This window comes from Octopus sinensis, linkage group LG29 (genome assembly GCF_006345805.1).
Source record: "Octopus sinensis linkage group LG29, ASM634580v1, whole genome shotgun sequence".
NCBI classification, from domain to species: Eukaryota; Metazoa; Mollusca; class Cephalopoda; order Octopoda; family Octopodidae; genus Octopus; species Octopus sinensis.
In genome coordinates, this window is record NC_043025.1 from 14,947,238 (window position 1) to 14,964,737 (window position 17,500).

General features: G+C 42.9%; 1 protein-coding gene and 1 long non-coding RNA gene across 5 annotated transcripts in view; one reads left to right on the plus strand and one right to left on the minus strand.

Annotated features, from left to right (window-relative positions):
- LOC115226105 (rasGAP-activating-like protein 1) overlaps positions 1 to 17,500 on the minus strand; it is a 170,420-nt gene that overhangs the window by 140,090 nt on the left and 12,830 nt on the right. The gene's annotated exons all lie outside the window — the stretch shown is intronic.
- LOC118768399 lies at positions 2,195 to 8,635 on the plus strand. Its single transcript, XR_005004221.1, has 2 exons — positions 2,195 to 2,313; positions 8,519 to 8,635. It is a non-coding gene; the product is annotated as an uncharacterized LOC118768399 (long non-coding RNA).

The window sequence follows — 17,500 nt, forward strand, 5'->3', positions numbered from 1 at the left end:
CAGGAACTTAAATCTCCAAACAAATGCGCAGCAAGCTTTTCGACAAAAGCTCTCTAGGAGCCCATGGTATGAATGGCACAAAACTGTCTCTCAATATGCGTTGACGTCAGGGTGGGTGAAAGCCTACGAAAAAGTCAGTTGAGATAATTCGAGGTCAAAATCCGGTTAACAGGGGGGGGGTGCAGGAAAATCAAAGAGTGTGAATGTATTCTGTATAACTAGTGTTAATATTCGAATTGTTTTAAGAATGAAAGCTATCGTATTTGGGTGTGAGAAACTACCTACATGTATGTGTGTGTGCGCCTATGTATGTGTGGCAGTATGTTTAGGAAGCAGCTAGGGAGAAATATATTGCAGCTATTGATGGTCAAGCAGCTGATAAAAACCTGTGTCTGTGTGTTCGTCTGTGACCAGTTTATAGAGAGATGACTTGTCAACAGGGGGCTTCTTCCCTCACTAAATATATATATATATATATATATATATATATATAATATGATGATGATTTTCTTCCAGTTTTTGTCTACCAAATCCATTCACAAGGCTTTGGTCAGTAGAAGACACTTGTCCAAGATGCCATGCAGTGGGACTGAACCTGGGACCATGTGGTTGGGAAGCAAACTTCTTCCTATGCAGCCATATCTTTGCCTATAACCACCATGCCTATACGTGTATGTTTATATACAACAGGTTTCTTTCTGTTTCTGCCAACCTAGTCCACTCCCAAGGTTGTGGTCATTCCAAGGCTAAAGATGAAGACAATTGTTTAAGGTGCCACACAGTGGGACTGAACTTAAATCCATTTGGTTGGGAAGCAAGCTTCTCACCACAAAGCCATGTCTGTGTCTATTGTGTATGGCTTCACGTGAGATAGGATACAATAGCAGAACAACGTGGAATGTAATAAAAAATCTCTATTAATAACAACCAGAAAAGAGAAACATAGGTGTAGGAGTGGCTGTGTGGTAAGTAGCTTGCTTACCAACCACATGGTTCCGGGTTCATTCCCATTGTGTGGCACCTTGGGCAAGTGTCTTCTACTATAGCCTCAGGCCGACCAATGCCTTGTGAGTGGATTTGGTAGATGGAAACTGAAAGAAGCCCGTCGTATATATGTATGTGTGTGTATATGTTTGTGTGTCTGTGTTTGTCTACCCAACATCGCTTGACAACCGATGCTGGTGTGTTTACGTTCCCGTCACTTAGCGGTTCGGCAAAAGAGATCGATAGAATAAGTACTGGGCTTACAAAGAATAAGTCCTGGGTTCAATTTGCTCGACTAAAAGGCGGTGCTCCAGCAAGGCCACAGTCAAATGTCTGAAACAAGTAAAAGAGTAAAAAGTATAACGAGATGGTCATTATGGGTGGAACTTAACGAAGAAGCTGGAGTTAATTTCAATTTGGAGTCCATGTTGAAACGAAAAGATTTGGAAGCAGACAACGGGGATGAATGGGAAATTAATTGTATTCAATGAAATGAATCTGAGAAAGATTTTGAGAGTGAACTGGCAGATCATGTCACAAATGAAAGATCTGAGACGAGCGAGGTTATGACCATTGCAAAGATTTTGGCATAGCCTGGATTCCATCTGACTGGCCATGTTCTGTACCTGGCCAATTAGCAGTACTTGAAAACAACCATAGCTTGAGTACTACCTGAGTCCAGAAGCTGGCTACCCACATAGTTCTTGGTCTCAAGCATTTGTCTTATGAAGAAAGGCTGAAGACGCTCGACCATTATTCTCTAGAAAAACGACGACGCCGTGGTGATCTCATTCTTGCTCACAACATCATAAGCGGAAAGTGTAACCTCTCGAAAGAGCTGTTCTTCACTCCTGTTCCAGAGCGTTGGCTGCGGGGTCACTCCGAAAAGCTCTATCTGCAACGATTTCATCTCAATCAAAGGAGAGGGGCTTTCTCCGTCTGGGTTGCAGATCCATGGAATAAGCTGGCGGACGAGATAGTGAAGATGCCGACGACCGCTCGGTTCAAAGTCTCCCTTGACCACAAGTGGCCTGAACTCTTTGCATGACCACCACCCTGTACATAACTCCATGTCCCCCTACATGGCCTTGCTTTTGGTTTTTGAGCCAAAAAATTAACTTAACTTAACTGATAACATATGTAAAAAAAAAGGGAAGCCAAAGATCACTTGCTACCTGGTGGTGGCCATTTCAAGATGACCTGAAGACATTCAGCATTGTGTAGAATGGATTGTGACAGTAGAAGCTGAATGAAAAGCACTGGAGGAAGCTGCTGCCCAATGCAGTGAGCAAAAGTCAGTCTGCTTTGAATTGTAGACAGGAGCGGCTTGTGTGGTAAGTAGCTGCTAACCAACCACATGGTTCCGGGTTCAGTCCCACTGCGTGGCAACCTCGGGCAAGTGTCTTCTACTATAGCCTCGGGCTGACCAAGGCCTTGTGATTGGATTTGGTAGTACGGAAACTGAAAGAAGCCTGTCGTATATATGTGTATGTAATATATATATGTAGGAGTGGCTGGGTGGTAAGTAGCTTGCTTACCAAACCAATGGTTCCGGGTTCAGTCCCACTGCGTGGCACCTTGGGCAAGTGTCTTCTACGATATAGCCTCGGGCCGACCAAAGCCTTGTGAGTGGATTTGGTAGACGGAAACTGAAAGAAGCCTGTCGTATATATGTGTATGTATATATATATAGGAATGTGGCTGGTGGTAAGTAGCTTGCTTACCAACCACATGGTTCCGGGTTCAGTCCCACTGCGTGGCACCGCCTCGGGCAAGTGTCTTCTACTATAGCCTCGGCCGACCAAAGCCTTGTGAGTGGATTTGGTAGACGGAAACTGAAAGAAGCCTGTCGTATATATGTGTATGTATATATATATGTAGGAGTGGCTGTGTGGTAGTAGCTTGCTTACCAACCACATGGTTCCGGGTCAGTCCCACTGCGTGGCAACTCGGGCAAGTGTCTTCTACTATAGCCTCGGGCTGACCAAAGCCTTGTGAGTGGATTTGGTAGACGGAAACTGAAAGAAGCCTGTCGTATATATGTGTATGTATATATATATATGTAGGAGTGGCTGGGTGGTAAGTAGCTTGCTTACCAACCACATGGTTCCGGGTTCAGTCCCACTGCGTGGAACCTCGGGCAAGTGTCTTCTACTATAGCCTCGGGCTGACCAAAGCCTTGTGAGTGGATTTGGTAGACGGAAACTGAAAGAAGCCTGTCGTATATATGTGTATGTATATATATATATGTAGGAGTGGCTGGGTGGTAAGTAGCTTGCTTACCAACCACATGGTTCCGGGTTCAGTCCCACTGCGTGGAACCTTGGGCAAGTGTCTTCTACTATAGCCTCGGGCCGACCAAGGCCTTGTGAGTGGATTTGGTAGACGGAAACTGAAAGAAGCCTGTCGTATATATGTGTATGTATATATATATGTAGGAGTGGCTGTGTGGTAAGTAGCTTGCTTACCAACCACATGGTTCCGGGTTCAGTCCCACTGCGTGGAACCTTGGGCAAGTGTCTTCTACTATAGCCTCGGGCCGACCAAGGCCTTGTGAGTGGATTTGGTAGACGGAAACTGAAAGAAGCCTGTCGTATATATGTGTATGTATATATATATGTAGGAGTGGCTGGGTGGTAAGTAGCTTGCTTACCAACCACATGGTTCCGGGTTCAGTGTCCCACTGCGTGGAACCTCGGGCAAGTGTCTTCTACTATAGCCTCGGCCTGACCAAAGCCTTGTGAGTGGATTTTGGTAGGACGGAAACTGAAGAAAGCCTGTGGGTTCGTATATATTGGTATGGTATATATATATGTAGGAGTGGCTGGGTGGTAAGTAGCTTGCTTACCAACCACATGGTTCCGGGTTCAGTCCCACTGCGTGGAACCTCGGGCAAGTGTCTTCTACTATAGCCTCGGGCTGACCAAAGCCTTGTGAGTGGATTTGGTAGACGGAAACTGAAAGAAGCCTGTCGTATATATGTGTATGTATATATATATGTAGGAGTGGCTGGGTGGTAAGTAGCTTGCTTACCAACCACATGGTTCCGGGTTCAGTCCCACTGCGTGGAACCTCGGGCAAGTGTCTTCTACTATAGCCTCGGGCTGACCAAAGCCTTGTGAGTGGATTTGGTAGACGGAAACTGAAAGAAGCCCGTCTATATATGTATGTGTGTGGTATATGTTTGTGTGTCTGTGTTTGTCTACCCAACATCGCTTGACAACCGATGCGTGTGTTTACGTTCCCGTTCACTTAGCGGTTCGGCAAAAGAGATCGATAGAATAAGTACTGGGCTTACAAGAATAAGTCCTGGGTTCAATTTGCTCGACTAAAAGGCGTGCTCCACCGCAAGGCCACAGTAAAATGTCTGAAACAAGTAAGAGTAAAAAGTATAACGAGATGGTCATTATGGGTGGAACTTAACGAAGAAGCTGGAGTTAATTTCAATTTGGAGTCCATGTTGAAACGAAAAGATTTGGAAGCAGACAACGGGGATGAATGGGAAATTAATTGTATTCAATGAAATGAATCTGAGAAAGATTTTGAGAGTGAACTGGCAGATCATGTCACAAATGAAAAGATTCTGAGACGAGCGAGGTTATGACCATTGCAAGAGATTTTGGCATAGCCTGGATTCCATCTGACTGGCCATGTTCTGTACCTGGCCAATTAGCAGTACTTGAAAACAACCATAGCTTGAGTACTACCTGAGTCCAGAAGCTGGCTACCCACATAGTTCTTGGTCTCAAGCATTTGTCTTATGAGAAGGCTGAAGACGCTCGACCATATTCTCTAGAAAAAACGATGACGCCGTGTGATCTCATTCTTGCTCACAACATCATAAGCGGAAAGTGTAACCTCTCGCAAGAGCTGTTCTTCACTCCTGTTCCGAGCGTCGGCTGCGGGGTCACTCCGAAAAGCTCTATCTGCAACGATTTCATCTCAATCAAGGAGAGGGGCTTTCTCCGTCTGGGTTGCAGATCCATGGAATAAGCTGGCGGACGAGATAGTGAAGATGCGACGACCGCTCGGTTCAAAGTCTCCCTTGACCACAAGTGGCCTGAACTCTTTGCATGACCACCACCCTGTACATAACTCCATGTCCCCCTACATGGCCTTGCTTTTGGTTTTTGAGCCAAAAAATTAACTTAACTTAACTGATAACATATGTAAAAAAAAAGGGAGGCCAAAGATCACTTGCTACCTGGTGGTGGCCATTTCAAGATGACCTGAAGACATTCAGCATTGTGTAGAATGGATGTGTGACAGTAGAAGCTGAATGAAAAGCACTGGAGGAAGCTGGCTGCCCAATGCAGTGAGCAAAAGTCAGTCTGCTTTGAATTGTAGACAGGAGCGGCTGTGTGGTAAGTAGCTTGCTAACCAACCACATGGTTCCGGGTTCAGTCCCACTGCGTGGCACCTCGGGCAAGTGTCTTCTACTATAGCCTCGGGCTGACCAAGGCCTTGTGAGTGGATTTGGTAGACGGAAACTGAAAGAAGCCTGTCGTATATATGTGTATGTATATATATATGTAGGAGTGGCTGGGTGGTAAGTAGCTTGCTTACCAACCACATGGTTCCGGGTTCAGTCCCACTGCGTGGCACCTTGGGCAAGTGTCTTCTACTATAGCCTCGGGCCGACCAAAGCCTTGTGAGTGGATTTGGTAGACGGAAACTGAAAGAAGCCTGTCGTATATATGTGTATGTATATATAATATGTAGGATGGCTGGGTGGTAAGTAGCTTGCTTACCACCACATGGTTCCGGGTTCAGTCCCAACTGCGTGGCACCTCGGGCAAGTGTCTTCTACTAATAGCCTCGGGCCGACCAAGCCTTGTGAGTGGATTTGGTAGACGGAAACTGAAAGAAGCCTGTCGTATATATGTGTATGTATATATATATGTAGGAGTGGCTGTGTGGTAAGTAGCTTGCTTACCAACCACATGGTTCCGGGTTCAGTCCCACTGCGTGGCACCTCGGGCAAGTGTCTTCTACTATAGCCTCGGCTGACCAAAGCCTTGTGAGTGGATTTGGTAGACGGAAACTGAAAGAGCCTGTCGTATATATGTGTTGTATATATATATATGTAGGAGTGGCTGGGTGGTAAGTAGCTTGCTTACCAACCACCATGGTTCCGGGTTCAGTCCCACTGCGTGGAACCTCGGGCAAGTGTCTTCTACTATAGCCTCGGGCTGACCAAAGCCTTGTGAGTGGATTTGGTAGACGGAAACTGAAAAGCCTGTCGTATATATGTGTATGTATATATATATGTAGGAGTGGCTGGGTGGTAAGTAGCTTGCTTACCAACCACATGGTTCCGGGTTCAGTCCCACTGCGTGGAACCTTGGGCAAGTGTCTTCTACTATAGCCTCGGGCCGACCAAGCCTTGTGAGTGGATTTGGTAGACGGAAACTGAAAGAAGCCTGTCGTATATGTGTATGTATATATATATATGTAGGAGTGGCTGGGTGGTAAGTAGCTTGCTTACCAACCACATGGTTCCGGTTCAGTCCCACTGCGTGGAACCTTGGGCAAGTGTCTTCTACTATAGCCTCGTCGGGCCGACCAAGGCCTTGTGAGTGGATTTGGTAGACGGAAACTGAAAGAAGCCTGTCGTATATATGTGTATGTATATATATATGTAGGAGTGGCTGTGGTAAGTAGCTTGCTTACCAACCACATGGTTCCGGTTCAGTCCCACTGCGTGGAACCTTGGGCAAGTGTCTTCTACTATAGCCTCGGGCCGACCAAGGCCTTGTGAGTGGATTTGGTAGACGGAAACTGAAAGAAGCCTGTCGTATATAGTGTATGTATATATATATGTAGGAGTGGCTGGGTGGTAAGTAGCTTGCTTACCAACCACATGGTTCCGGGTTCAGTCCCACTGCGTGAACCTCGGGCAAGTTCTTCTACTATAGCCTCGGGCCGACCAAAGCCTTGTGAGTGGATTTGGTAGACGGAAACTGAAAGAAGCCTGTCGTATATATGTGTATGTATATATATATGTAGGAGTGGCTGGGTGGTAAGTAGCTTGCTTACCAACCACATGGTTCCGGGTTCAGTCCCACTGCGTGGAACCTCGGGCAAGTGTCTTCTACTATAGCCTCGGGCTGACCAAAGCCTTGTGAGTGGATTTGGTAGACGGAAACTGAAAGAAGCCTGTCGTATATATGTGTATGTATATATATATGTAGGAGTGGCTGGGTGGTAAGTAGCTTGCTTACCAACCACATGGTTCCGGGTTCAGTCCCACTGCGTGGAACCTCGGGCAAGTGTCTTCTACTATAGCCTCGGGCTGACCAAAGCCTGTTTAGTGGATTTGGTAGACGGAAACTGAAAAGAAGCTGTCGTATATATGTGTATGTATATATATGATAGGAGTGGCTGGGTGGTAAGTAGCTTGCTTACCAACCACATGGTTCCGGGTTCAGTCCCACTGCGTGGAACCTCGGGCAAGTGTCTTCTACTATAGCCTCGGGCTGACCAAAGCCTTGTGAGTGGATTTGGTAGACGAAACTGAAAGAAGCCTGTCGTATATATGTGTATGTATATATATATGTAGAGTGGCTGGGTGGTAAGTAGCTTGCTTACCAACCACATGGTTCCGGGTTCAGTCCCACTGCGTGGAACCTCGGGCAAGTGTCTTCTACTATAGCCTCGGCTGACCAAAGCCTTGTGAGTGGATTTGGTAGACGGAAACTGAAGAAGCCTGTCGTATATATGTGTATGTATATATATATGTAGGAGTGGCTGGGTGGTAAGTAGCTTGCTTACAACCACATGGTTCCGGGTTCAGTCCCACTGCGTGGAACCTCGGGCAAGTGTCTTCTACTATAGCCTCGGCTGACCAAAGCCTTGTGAGTGGATTTGGTAGACGGAAACTGAAAGAAGCCTGTCGTTATATGTGTATTATATATATATGTAGGAGTGGCTGGGTGGTAAGTAGCTTGCTTACCAACCACATGGTTCCGGGTTCAGTCCCACTGCGTGGAACCTCGGGCAAGTGTCTTCTACTATAGCCTCGGGCTGACCAAAGCCTTGTGAGTGGATTTGGTAGACGGAAACTGAAAGAAGCCTGTCGTATATATGTGTATGTATATATATATGTAGGAGTGGCTGTGTGGTAAGTAGCTTGCCTACCAACCACATGGTTCCGGGTTCAGTCCCACTGCGTGGCACCTTGGGCAAGTGTCTTCTACTATAGCCTCGGGCCGACCAATGCCTTGTGAGTGGATTTGGTAGATGAAAACTGAAAAGAAGCCTGTCGTATATTTGTATATATATATATGTATGTGTGTGTATATATATTTGTGTATGTGTGTGTGTGTGTGTGTTTGTCACCCCAACATCGCTTGACAACCGATGCTGGTGTGTTATGTCCCCCGTTACTTAGCGATTCAGCAAAAGAGACCGATAGAATAAGTACTGGGCTTACAAAAGAATAAGTCCCGTGGTCGAGTTGCTCAATTAAAGGCAGTGCTCCAGCATGGCCACAGTCAAATGACTGAAAACAAGTAAAAGAGAGTAAAGAGAGTGAATGAAGTTTTAATTATCTGTTTCCTAGGCAACAAGCAGAGCATCAATGATGTTGTTAATCAGGTGATATGAAACCATTTTGTCATCTGTTTCAAAAGCTGGGACAAAGACCATTGAAAAATCTGTGTCTCCGACCACTTGGAAAACAGCCTGAGACTATGGAGCAAAAGTAGTTGACAAGTGCTAAATATAGATTGATGTATTAAGAGTGTATGAGACTGTCTGCGGGAGAATATTCAGGCTGGAATAAAATTAAACATCATTCAACACACACACACACACACACACACACAGATGTACATCAAGTGAAACACAAGACTAACTTTAATGAATGCTTTTAATCTCATAGGATCTTCTTTCCTTCCTTCCTGAGCATCCAACAATACTATATTTGTTTCATGTCCTCATGTTGTCGTGTTTTTTTGTGCTTTCTTGTTTGGATTAACTTTATATATATATATATATATATACATAGAATGGTTGTATACTGTCAATCTAACATGAACGTGACAGTAGGGGTACACCACCGTTGTATAGCCCTAGGAAGCATCGAACACCTCCTGATGGCTTTGACACATTTTTCCCTGTGTCCTTATATACATTTACGAAGGGGAGACAAACACCCCCGGCTGCCGGAACTGCATCCCCTTCGTAAATGTATATAAGGACACAGGGAAAAATGTGTCAAAGCCATCAGGAGGCGTTCGATGCTTCCTAGGGCTATACAGCGGTGGTGTACCCCCTACTGTCACGTTCTTGTTAGATTGACAGTATACAACCATTCTATCGCCCCACCACCGTACATGTCTCTACGAGAGATTTAGAAATTCAATATTTCTTTTATATATATATATATAATTTGACCTCGTGTGTACCGTTGGCGATTTTTTTCCTCTGTCTTCCCTTCTCTGGATCTTTCCTTCTCCTATGTTTCCGACGAAGAGCTCCGCTCGAAACGTTAAACCCTCCTTCTTCCCTTCTTTCCTGAGCGTCCAATAATACTATATTTGTTCCACGTCCTCGTGTTGTCGTATTTTTTTGTGCTTTCTTGTTCGGATTAACTATATATATATATATAGGTCTTTTTCCCAAACTTATAATGTAATACATGTTTTTGGTGTGGTAATTGTGCGTGGCTGAAGAAGGCTATTGACATACATGTTACATCAATTATGCATTGATGTAAACAGGCCAATAAAGCCAGAAACATATGTACCGCTAAATCCTTTGCATCCTGTTTTTCTTTTGATAAATATACCCTATCACCTACACCACTAACTGGCATATACAGGTGCTTACAGTTATCAAGTATTCACCCTGAATTTTTTGTACATCATCATCATCATCGTTTAACGTCCGTTTTCCGCGCTAGCACGGGTTGGATGGTTCGACCGGGGTCTGGGAAGCCAGGGGCTGCACTAGGCTCCAGTCTGATCTGGCAGTGTTTCTACAGCTTGATGCCCTTCCTAACGCCAACCACCCCGCGAGTGTAGTGGGTGCTTTTTACGTGCCACCGGCACAGGTGCCAGGGTAGTCCGGCATCGGCCACGATCGGTTGGTGCTTTTAACGTGCCACTGGCACGGAAGCCAGCCAAGGTGGCGATGGCATTGGCCACGTTCGGATGGTGCTTTTTATGTGCCACCGGCACAGAAGCCGGTCAAGGCGGCGCTGGCATCGGCCACGTTCGGATGGTGATATATATATATAGTTAATCCAAACATGAAAACACAACAATGCGAGGACGTGGAACAAATATAGTATTATTGGATGCTCAGGAAGGAAGGGAAGAAGGAGGGTTTTATGTTTCGAGCAGAGCTCTTCGTCAGAAACATAGGAAAAAGAAAGATCCAGACAAGGGAAGACGGAGGAAGAGAAATTGCCAACGGTACACACACGGTCACATTTTGAATCACATTTGGAATATATATATATATGTATATAAATATATCCTATGAAATTAAAAGTAGCATGATGATGATGATGATGATGATGATGATATAAGTCCTGGGGTCAATTTGTTCAACTAAAGGTGGTGCTCCAGCATGGCTGTAGGCAAATGACTGAAACAAGTAAAAAAAGTAGGTTCCGGGTTCAGTCCCACTGCATGGCAACTTGGGCAAGTGTCTTCTACTATTGCCTCGGGCTAACCAAAGCCTTGAGAGTGGATTTGGTAGACGGAAACTGAAAGAAGCCCGTTGTATATATGTATATATATATGTGTGTGTGCGTGTGTGTGTGTTTCTGTGTCTGTGTTTGTCCCCCAACATCGCTTGACAACCGATGTTGGTGTCTTTATGTCCCTGTAACTTAGCGGTTTGGCAAAAAAGACCGATAGAATAAGTACTAGGCTTACAAAGAGTAAGTCCTGGGGTTGATGTGTTTGACTAAAGGTGGTGCTCCAGCATGGACATAGTCAAATGACTGAAACAAGTAAAAGAGTAATATTTCATTTTGGAATTGGTTTGCAAGATTCTTAATGTGAGTTTGTGTGTTGAAGCATATTCTGTTGTGTCTGGGGAAAATCATTTTGTTTTTGTGCCTTATAATTTAACAAGTCAATTCAAAAGGTTGCAAGACACAACGAAAATTTTAGGGCAATAAAAATAAGGAATAAGTGGAAATTTTAACGGTGAGTGTGTTAAATTATAAGGTGCTAAAACAGAATGATTCTCCCCACACACAACAGAATATGCTTCAACACACGAACTCATATAAAGAATCTTGCAAACCAAATCCCAAAAATTATGGTTGAACGAAACATATATATGTGTGTGTGTGTGTGTGTGTGTGTGTGTGTGTGTGTGTTTCGTTTGACCATGATTTTTCTTGTGCTTGTGCGTATATAGACGTATGTATGAACTTTTATGGTACACGTGCGTGTGAATCAGTTTGTATATATATATGCGTATACATTTGGTGAAAAATGCGAGTGAAGATGTGTACGTTTCCATAGTGACGTATAAGTATGCACGTGGGTCCGCGAGCACACATGTGAGCATATGACTAGCCATGTTTACGTGTTTACTATGAACTTTTAATCTTATTTTATATAAGTAGCAGAATTATAACACAGTAATTTCCCTTTATATAACGGTATTTTTTCATAGCGTTTTTTCAGATGGCCAGATAACCGAAGAGATGGTGTTGTGGATTTCCACCTCGGCATTTGAAACTCAGAGTTTTATCTTGGCTACCGAATAATTGTCACATATTATTTTACAGATAAATTTCCTCTATTTACATAATATTGAGGTCTCTTTCTTTCTTTTGTTATCTTACCGTTTTTATATATATATATATATATATATATATATATATATACACATATATCTATGCTCAGCATTTAATGTCCATTTTCCCTGCTGGTTGGATGGTTTGACAGGAGGTGGTAAGGCCATGAGCTGCACCAGGCTCCAGTCGGCTGCTCTGGCAAGGTTTTCTACTGCTGGGTACCCTGCTTCCTACCACCAACCACTTTAAGGGGTGTGCTGGGGGTACTTTTTACATAGCACCAACAGTGTCACCAAGTACCTTGCAAGATGGAAAAGACAAAACCCCCTTGACTGGGAGGGGGGGAACAGTATTGAGAGGTGAGGGTGGCATCATGCAAGTTGATGAGAGATGAAAGGTTCAGAGGGACAGAGATAGGGGTGTTGCTGTAGAGTAGACACCCTGGGTACTCCAGTTGGAAAGGAAGGGAGAGTGAGTAGGACAAAGAGAGCAATGGCAAGAGAGGGTCATTGGGGGCGTGGTGGGTGGTTGAGGTAATGCAGTGGTTTGGAGTGGGTGGGTGGGTGGGTGGGTAGGACGGAGGGGACTGTAGCAAATGATGGAGAGACTTGGGGTGGGGGTTAGGGTAGCTATGTGAAGAACTAAGGGGTGATAGGTGAGGTGAGCTGTTAAGGATGTGAGAACAGAATGGGGCAGTGGAGCTTGGGGGAGAAAGTGCAGGTTGGTGGTGGATGGATGGAGAAAGATAATAGGGACCCCCCCCCCGAAGTTGTTTTAGGGTGGTCGGGTGGGGGGAAGGAAGGTAGCTGTAAAAGGAATGGTGGGGAGGGTGTAGTACAAGCCTGTTCTGCTCTCAGGTGAGACAGAAGTGATGGGTCTTAGGGGTTGAAATGTGGGGGGGGGGGAGTGGTAGATAGAGCAGAGAGGATGGAGGTGGGGTAGGGCAGATCCCCTACAAGACAGGCATAACCAAAGGTGGTCATATACACACACACACACACACACACACGTATGTGTATGTGTGTATGTTTATACATCATCATCCTCAACACACACATTCGATGAAAGGAATCTTGAAACCCTGAGTAACAGTTTTTTGGGATAATTTTTCTTTTCTTTCTTTTACTTGTTTCAGTCATTTGACTGCGGCCATGCTGGAGCACCACCTTTAGTCAAGCAAATCGACCCGGGACTTATTCTTAGTAAGCCTAGTACTTATTCTATCGGTCTCTTTTGCCGAACCACTAAGTGACGGAGACGTAAATACACCAGCATCGGTTGTCAAGCAATGCTAGGGGGACAAACACAGACACACATATACACACACATACATATGTATATATATATATATATATATATATACATATATACGACGGGCTTCTTTCAGTTTCCGTCTACCAAATCCACTCACAAGGTTTTGTTCGGCCTGAGGCTATAGCAGAAGACACTTGCTCAAGGTGCCACACAGTGGGACTGAACCCGGAACCATGTGGTTGGTAAGCAAGCTACTTGCCACACAGCCACTCCTGTGCCTGTGTGTTTTGCAGCTTCAATAATAATAAACCACATTACTCTGCCTTCGGTATTCCAGGACTATTTTTTTCCCATTTTGTTTTGCCTTTATGTGCATACTCGTGCGTATATATATATTCCTTTACTTCTTTTAGTCATCTGACTGTGGCCATGCTGGAGCACTGCCTTTAGCTAAAGAAACTGACCTTAGGACTGATTCTTTGTAAGCCTATTTTATCAGTCTCTTTTGCTGAACCACTAAGTTAAGAGAAACACAAACATCGAGTGATGGTGGGGGGACAAACACAGACCCACAAACATATATATATATATATATATATATATAATTATTTGAGGGAATGTTATTCCTAATTTACAGGAAAAAATTCAATTTAGAAATACTAAATCAAATTTCACACAATATAAGATATATATAAAACAAATTAAAATAAAAAAAACCACCTTTTATCAATTCAAAATGAACAATTAAATTACACCATCTAGAAAATTACATATAATAGAAATATTAAAATTAAAATAACAATAAAATGTCAAAGATTAAGTAAATTGCAAAAAAATAATATCTACTATATATATATGTATATAATATATCTAACATATATACATCATAATCATCGTTTAACATCCACTTTCCATGCTAGCATGGGTTGGATGATTTGACTGAGGACTGGCGAATCAGATGGCTGCACTAGGCACCAATCTGATCTGGCAGAGTTTCTACAGTTGGATGCCCTTCCTAATGCCAACCACTCCGAGAGTGTAGTGGGTGCTTTTACGTACCACCAGCACGAGGGCCAGTCCGGCAGTACTGGCAATGGCCATGCTCAAATGGTGTTTTTTACGTGCCACCTGCTGGATCACCGCCTTTAGTCGAGCAAATCGACCCCGGGACTTATTTTTTGTAAGCCCAGTACTTATTCAATTGGTCTCTTTTGCCGAACCGCTAAGTGACGGGGACATAAACACACCAGCATCGGTTGTCAAGTAATGCTAGGGGGACAAACACAGACACACAAACACATACACATACACATATATACATATATACGACAGGCTTCTTTCAGTTTCCGTCTACCAAATCCACTCACAAGGCTTTGGTCGACCCGGGGCTATAGTAGAAGACACTTGCCCGAGGTGCCTGGCAGTGGGACTGAACCCGGAACCATGTGGTCGGTAAACAAGCTACTTGTTGATATTGATGAACAGTCTGGGAGACCTGTAACCAGTTGAACTGAGAAACACATTGCAGATGTGTGTGCAGTTAGCTGCAAAACACCATCCATGAGTTATGAGAGGATGTACAGGTTACTTATTGCTCAGTTCACTCCATTATCAGTGAAGAATTGGAGATGAGACGTGTGTCTGGCAAGTTGGTGCCCAAACTGCTTTCAGCTGACCAAAAAGACACTCGGGTCTCAGTTGACTGTATCGAGAACAATGCAAGCTTCTTGGAAACTTTGTGTACGCCTCTGAGCAGCTAAATTTGATGCAGATTCTTGGCTCAACTCTCTTTGTAGTCGTGAATGCTACGATCACACACTACACACCTTCCTTCAAAGCACTGCTGTAAACAGCAGAAGTGAGCTAGAATATTAAAACTTAGTGCACATGCACAGCAGGGTTCAAGGTCAATGTGTGCCAAGTGGCTTCACTCTGCATGCTTTAGCTTCGTTACTATGGCAACAGTCCGGATACTTAATAATCAGACCACATATATATAATAAATGCATGTATATATATATATATAAAGTTAATCCAAACAAGAAAGCACAAAAAAACAACAACGCGAGGACGTGGAACAAATAAAGTATTATTGGACGCTCAGGAAAGAAGGAAAGAAGGAGGGTTTAACATTTCGAGCGGAGCTCTTCATCGGAAACATAGAAGGAAAGATCCAGAGAAGGGAAGACAGAGGAAAAAAATCGCCAACGGTACACATATATATACATATATATGTATAAATATGAATATATATGCATAGGTACATATATTCATATATACATATGTGTACATGTATATATAAGTGAGATGAGAGAGTAGATATTTATTCCGTACGTTTACAACTGTTTCATAATCTTGCTAGTTATAGAATATATGTTACATCAACATTAAGAGCCATGTAAAATATACAAATATCTATATCTATAAAGCAGTCCTTGACCGAAACTTGTATGCATGTTTTGCTTTGACAGTTAATGGCGGCCAAACCGAGGCTAAGATCAAGCTGAAAATTGGCAGGGATACTAAATGCATGGTGAGGATGAGACCCGCGATGGTTAAAATTTGCAAGCTACAAAGATGTGGTTGCTATGGTAAAAAGAGTGATTTTTTATCGATTCAAGGGGGCCCAGAGCCCCTATAGGTTTGTCTGATTGACTTTTAATGCCCAGTGGCATGCACTGCAGGTTGTTGTGCTTAATAAACATACATTTTGTCGTGGAATTCCGGCTACTAGGAAACGATTTTTCATTGTGAAAAAAATGAGTGCTTTTTGCCCTCATCTTCTTTTTAATCTTTTTATAAAAGTGAAAGGATTTCTTCTATTTATTTCTGCTGTCCACTTACGACCGTAATTCAGTTGACTAGGAAAACTATACATGATGAATATCCAATACCAAACTATCTTAATCTACATAATGAAACTGCATTAAACATTGGCAAGTTTACCTTTACCTATTCTGAGTTACTTGAAAGGTGATGTTCCCTTCCCTCTCTTCTGATTGTTGATACCTTATTTTTTTACCTTTGATACCGTTGTTTCACTTTAAGGATGCTTATGATATTTCGACTGCTGTCCACTGTTTCAAATACTGTTTAGCATTGTCATTCTAGCCTTTTTTAAACACTCACATATGACTCGTCCCAAAGAATCAACCTTTAAATAAGTGTTTTGCTTCCACTAGCGAAAGCTATACGTATCTTTCAGGAAGTTCCATACCAATTTAACTTTATGCAGCATTCGCTGTTAGTTTATATGCACGCTATGTGGGAAGATAGAATGAAGGGGCTTTTGTTAGCTCCCTTTGCTGTTGAAAAAAATAAACTTGCAGAGGGGAAGTTTCAACGTCTTCCTTCAATTTCCTTGCACCATTTATGTGGCTGTTTCTGACAAGAAATTTCGCTTCCATGTAAAACAACTATATTTTGTAGTCATTATCCGTAATCTGCTCCCAAAACACTTCAGTAGCTCTACTTTACATGACTTGCAAACTTATATGTTCTATGATCATTAAAAGTGCAACGACCTCCACAATAACCAGCCTTCAATTTGATTTTCCGTTCCTAGCTTAATCGGAAACAGATTCCCATGCTACACATAAACCTTCTCGGTAGTTCAATTATTTGGTGAAAAAAATACCACAAAAGCAACTTAAACCCTCCAAAGAACAGGTGTGTTTGCTAGTATATATATATATATATATACACATATATATATGTGTGTGTGTGTATACATATATACATAGCAGGGTACAGATAAACGGTTCAACTGAGTCATATTCACAATGATACATCAACTCTACGTTTTTCTTTTTTATGTTCTCGTTTCTCATTCTGTCTACGATTTTTGATGTCCTGTACCTATATATATGTAGGTATGTACATATGTGTGTGTATATATGCATATATTTATATATTATTTATATTACTATATGATCGAATGCCACAGCCATTTCCAAGTAATTTTTATCTTAAAAATTATGATGCGCACTCTTATTCTATCTCTGTTCTTTCTATCTCCCTCTCTTGTTCTTCCTTTCTATTTTTCTCTCCCATCCATTCCCTATTCTTCTCCTTTCCTCTTCACCGTTCTCTCTCTCTCTCTCACTTTTCCTCCTTGACTCTCTCGTCACTCACACGTGACCAACAGCCATCCATCTTTCTTGCTTCCACTTCCTTCCTAAAGACAAGACGTATTTTTATCTGTCTCTTCTCAAAGCTTGTCATTCTAGTGTTCATAATCTCCACTTCATCTTGGCTTAACAGCCCTCACCATTCGATTTTACTATTTTGTTCTCACTGTCCTGTTCTTATTACTACTTTCACCCTCTGTAAAAAAAATCCCAAATTTTATTCAACTTGCTTTGCGAAAAGGACTGTTTTAACGAAGATGTGTCTTGTCCTTACCTTCGAAATGCGGAGTAGATAAAACAGGGGACAACTGTTTTGTTTCATGTTCTCATTTCTCATTCTGTCTACGTTTTTTGATGTCCTGTA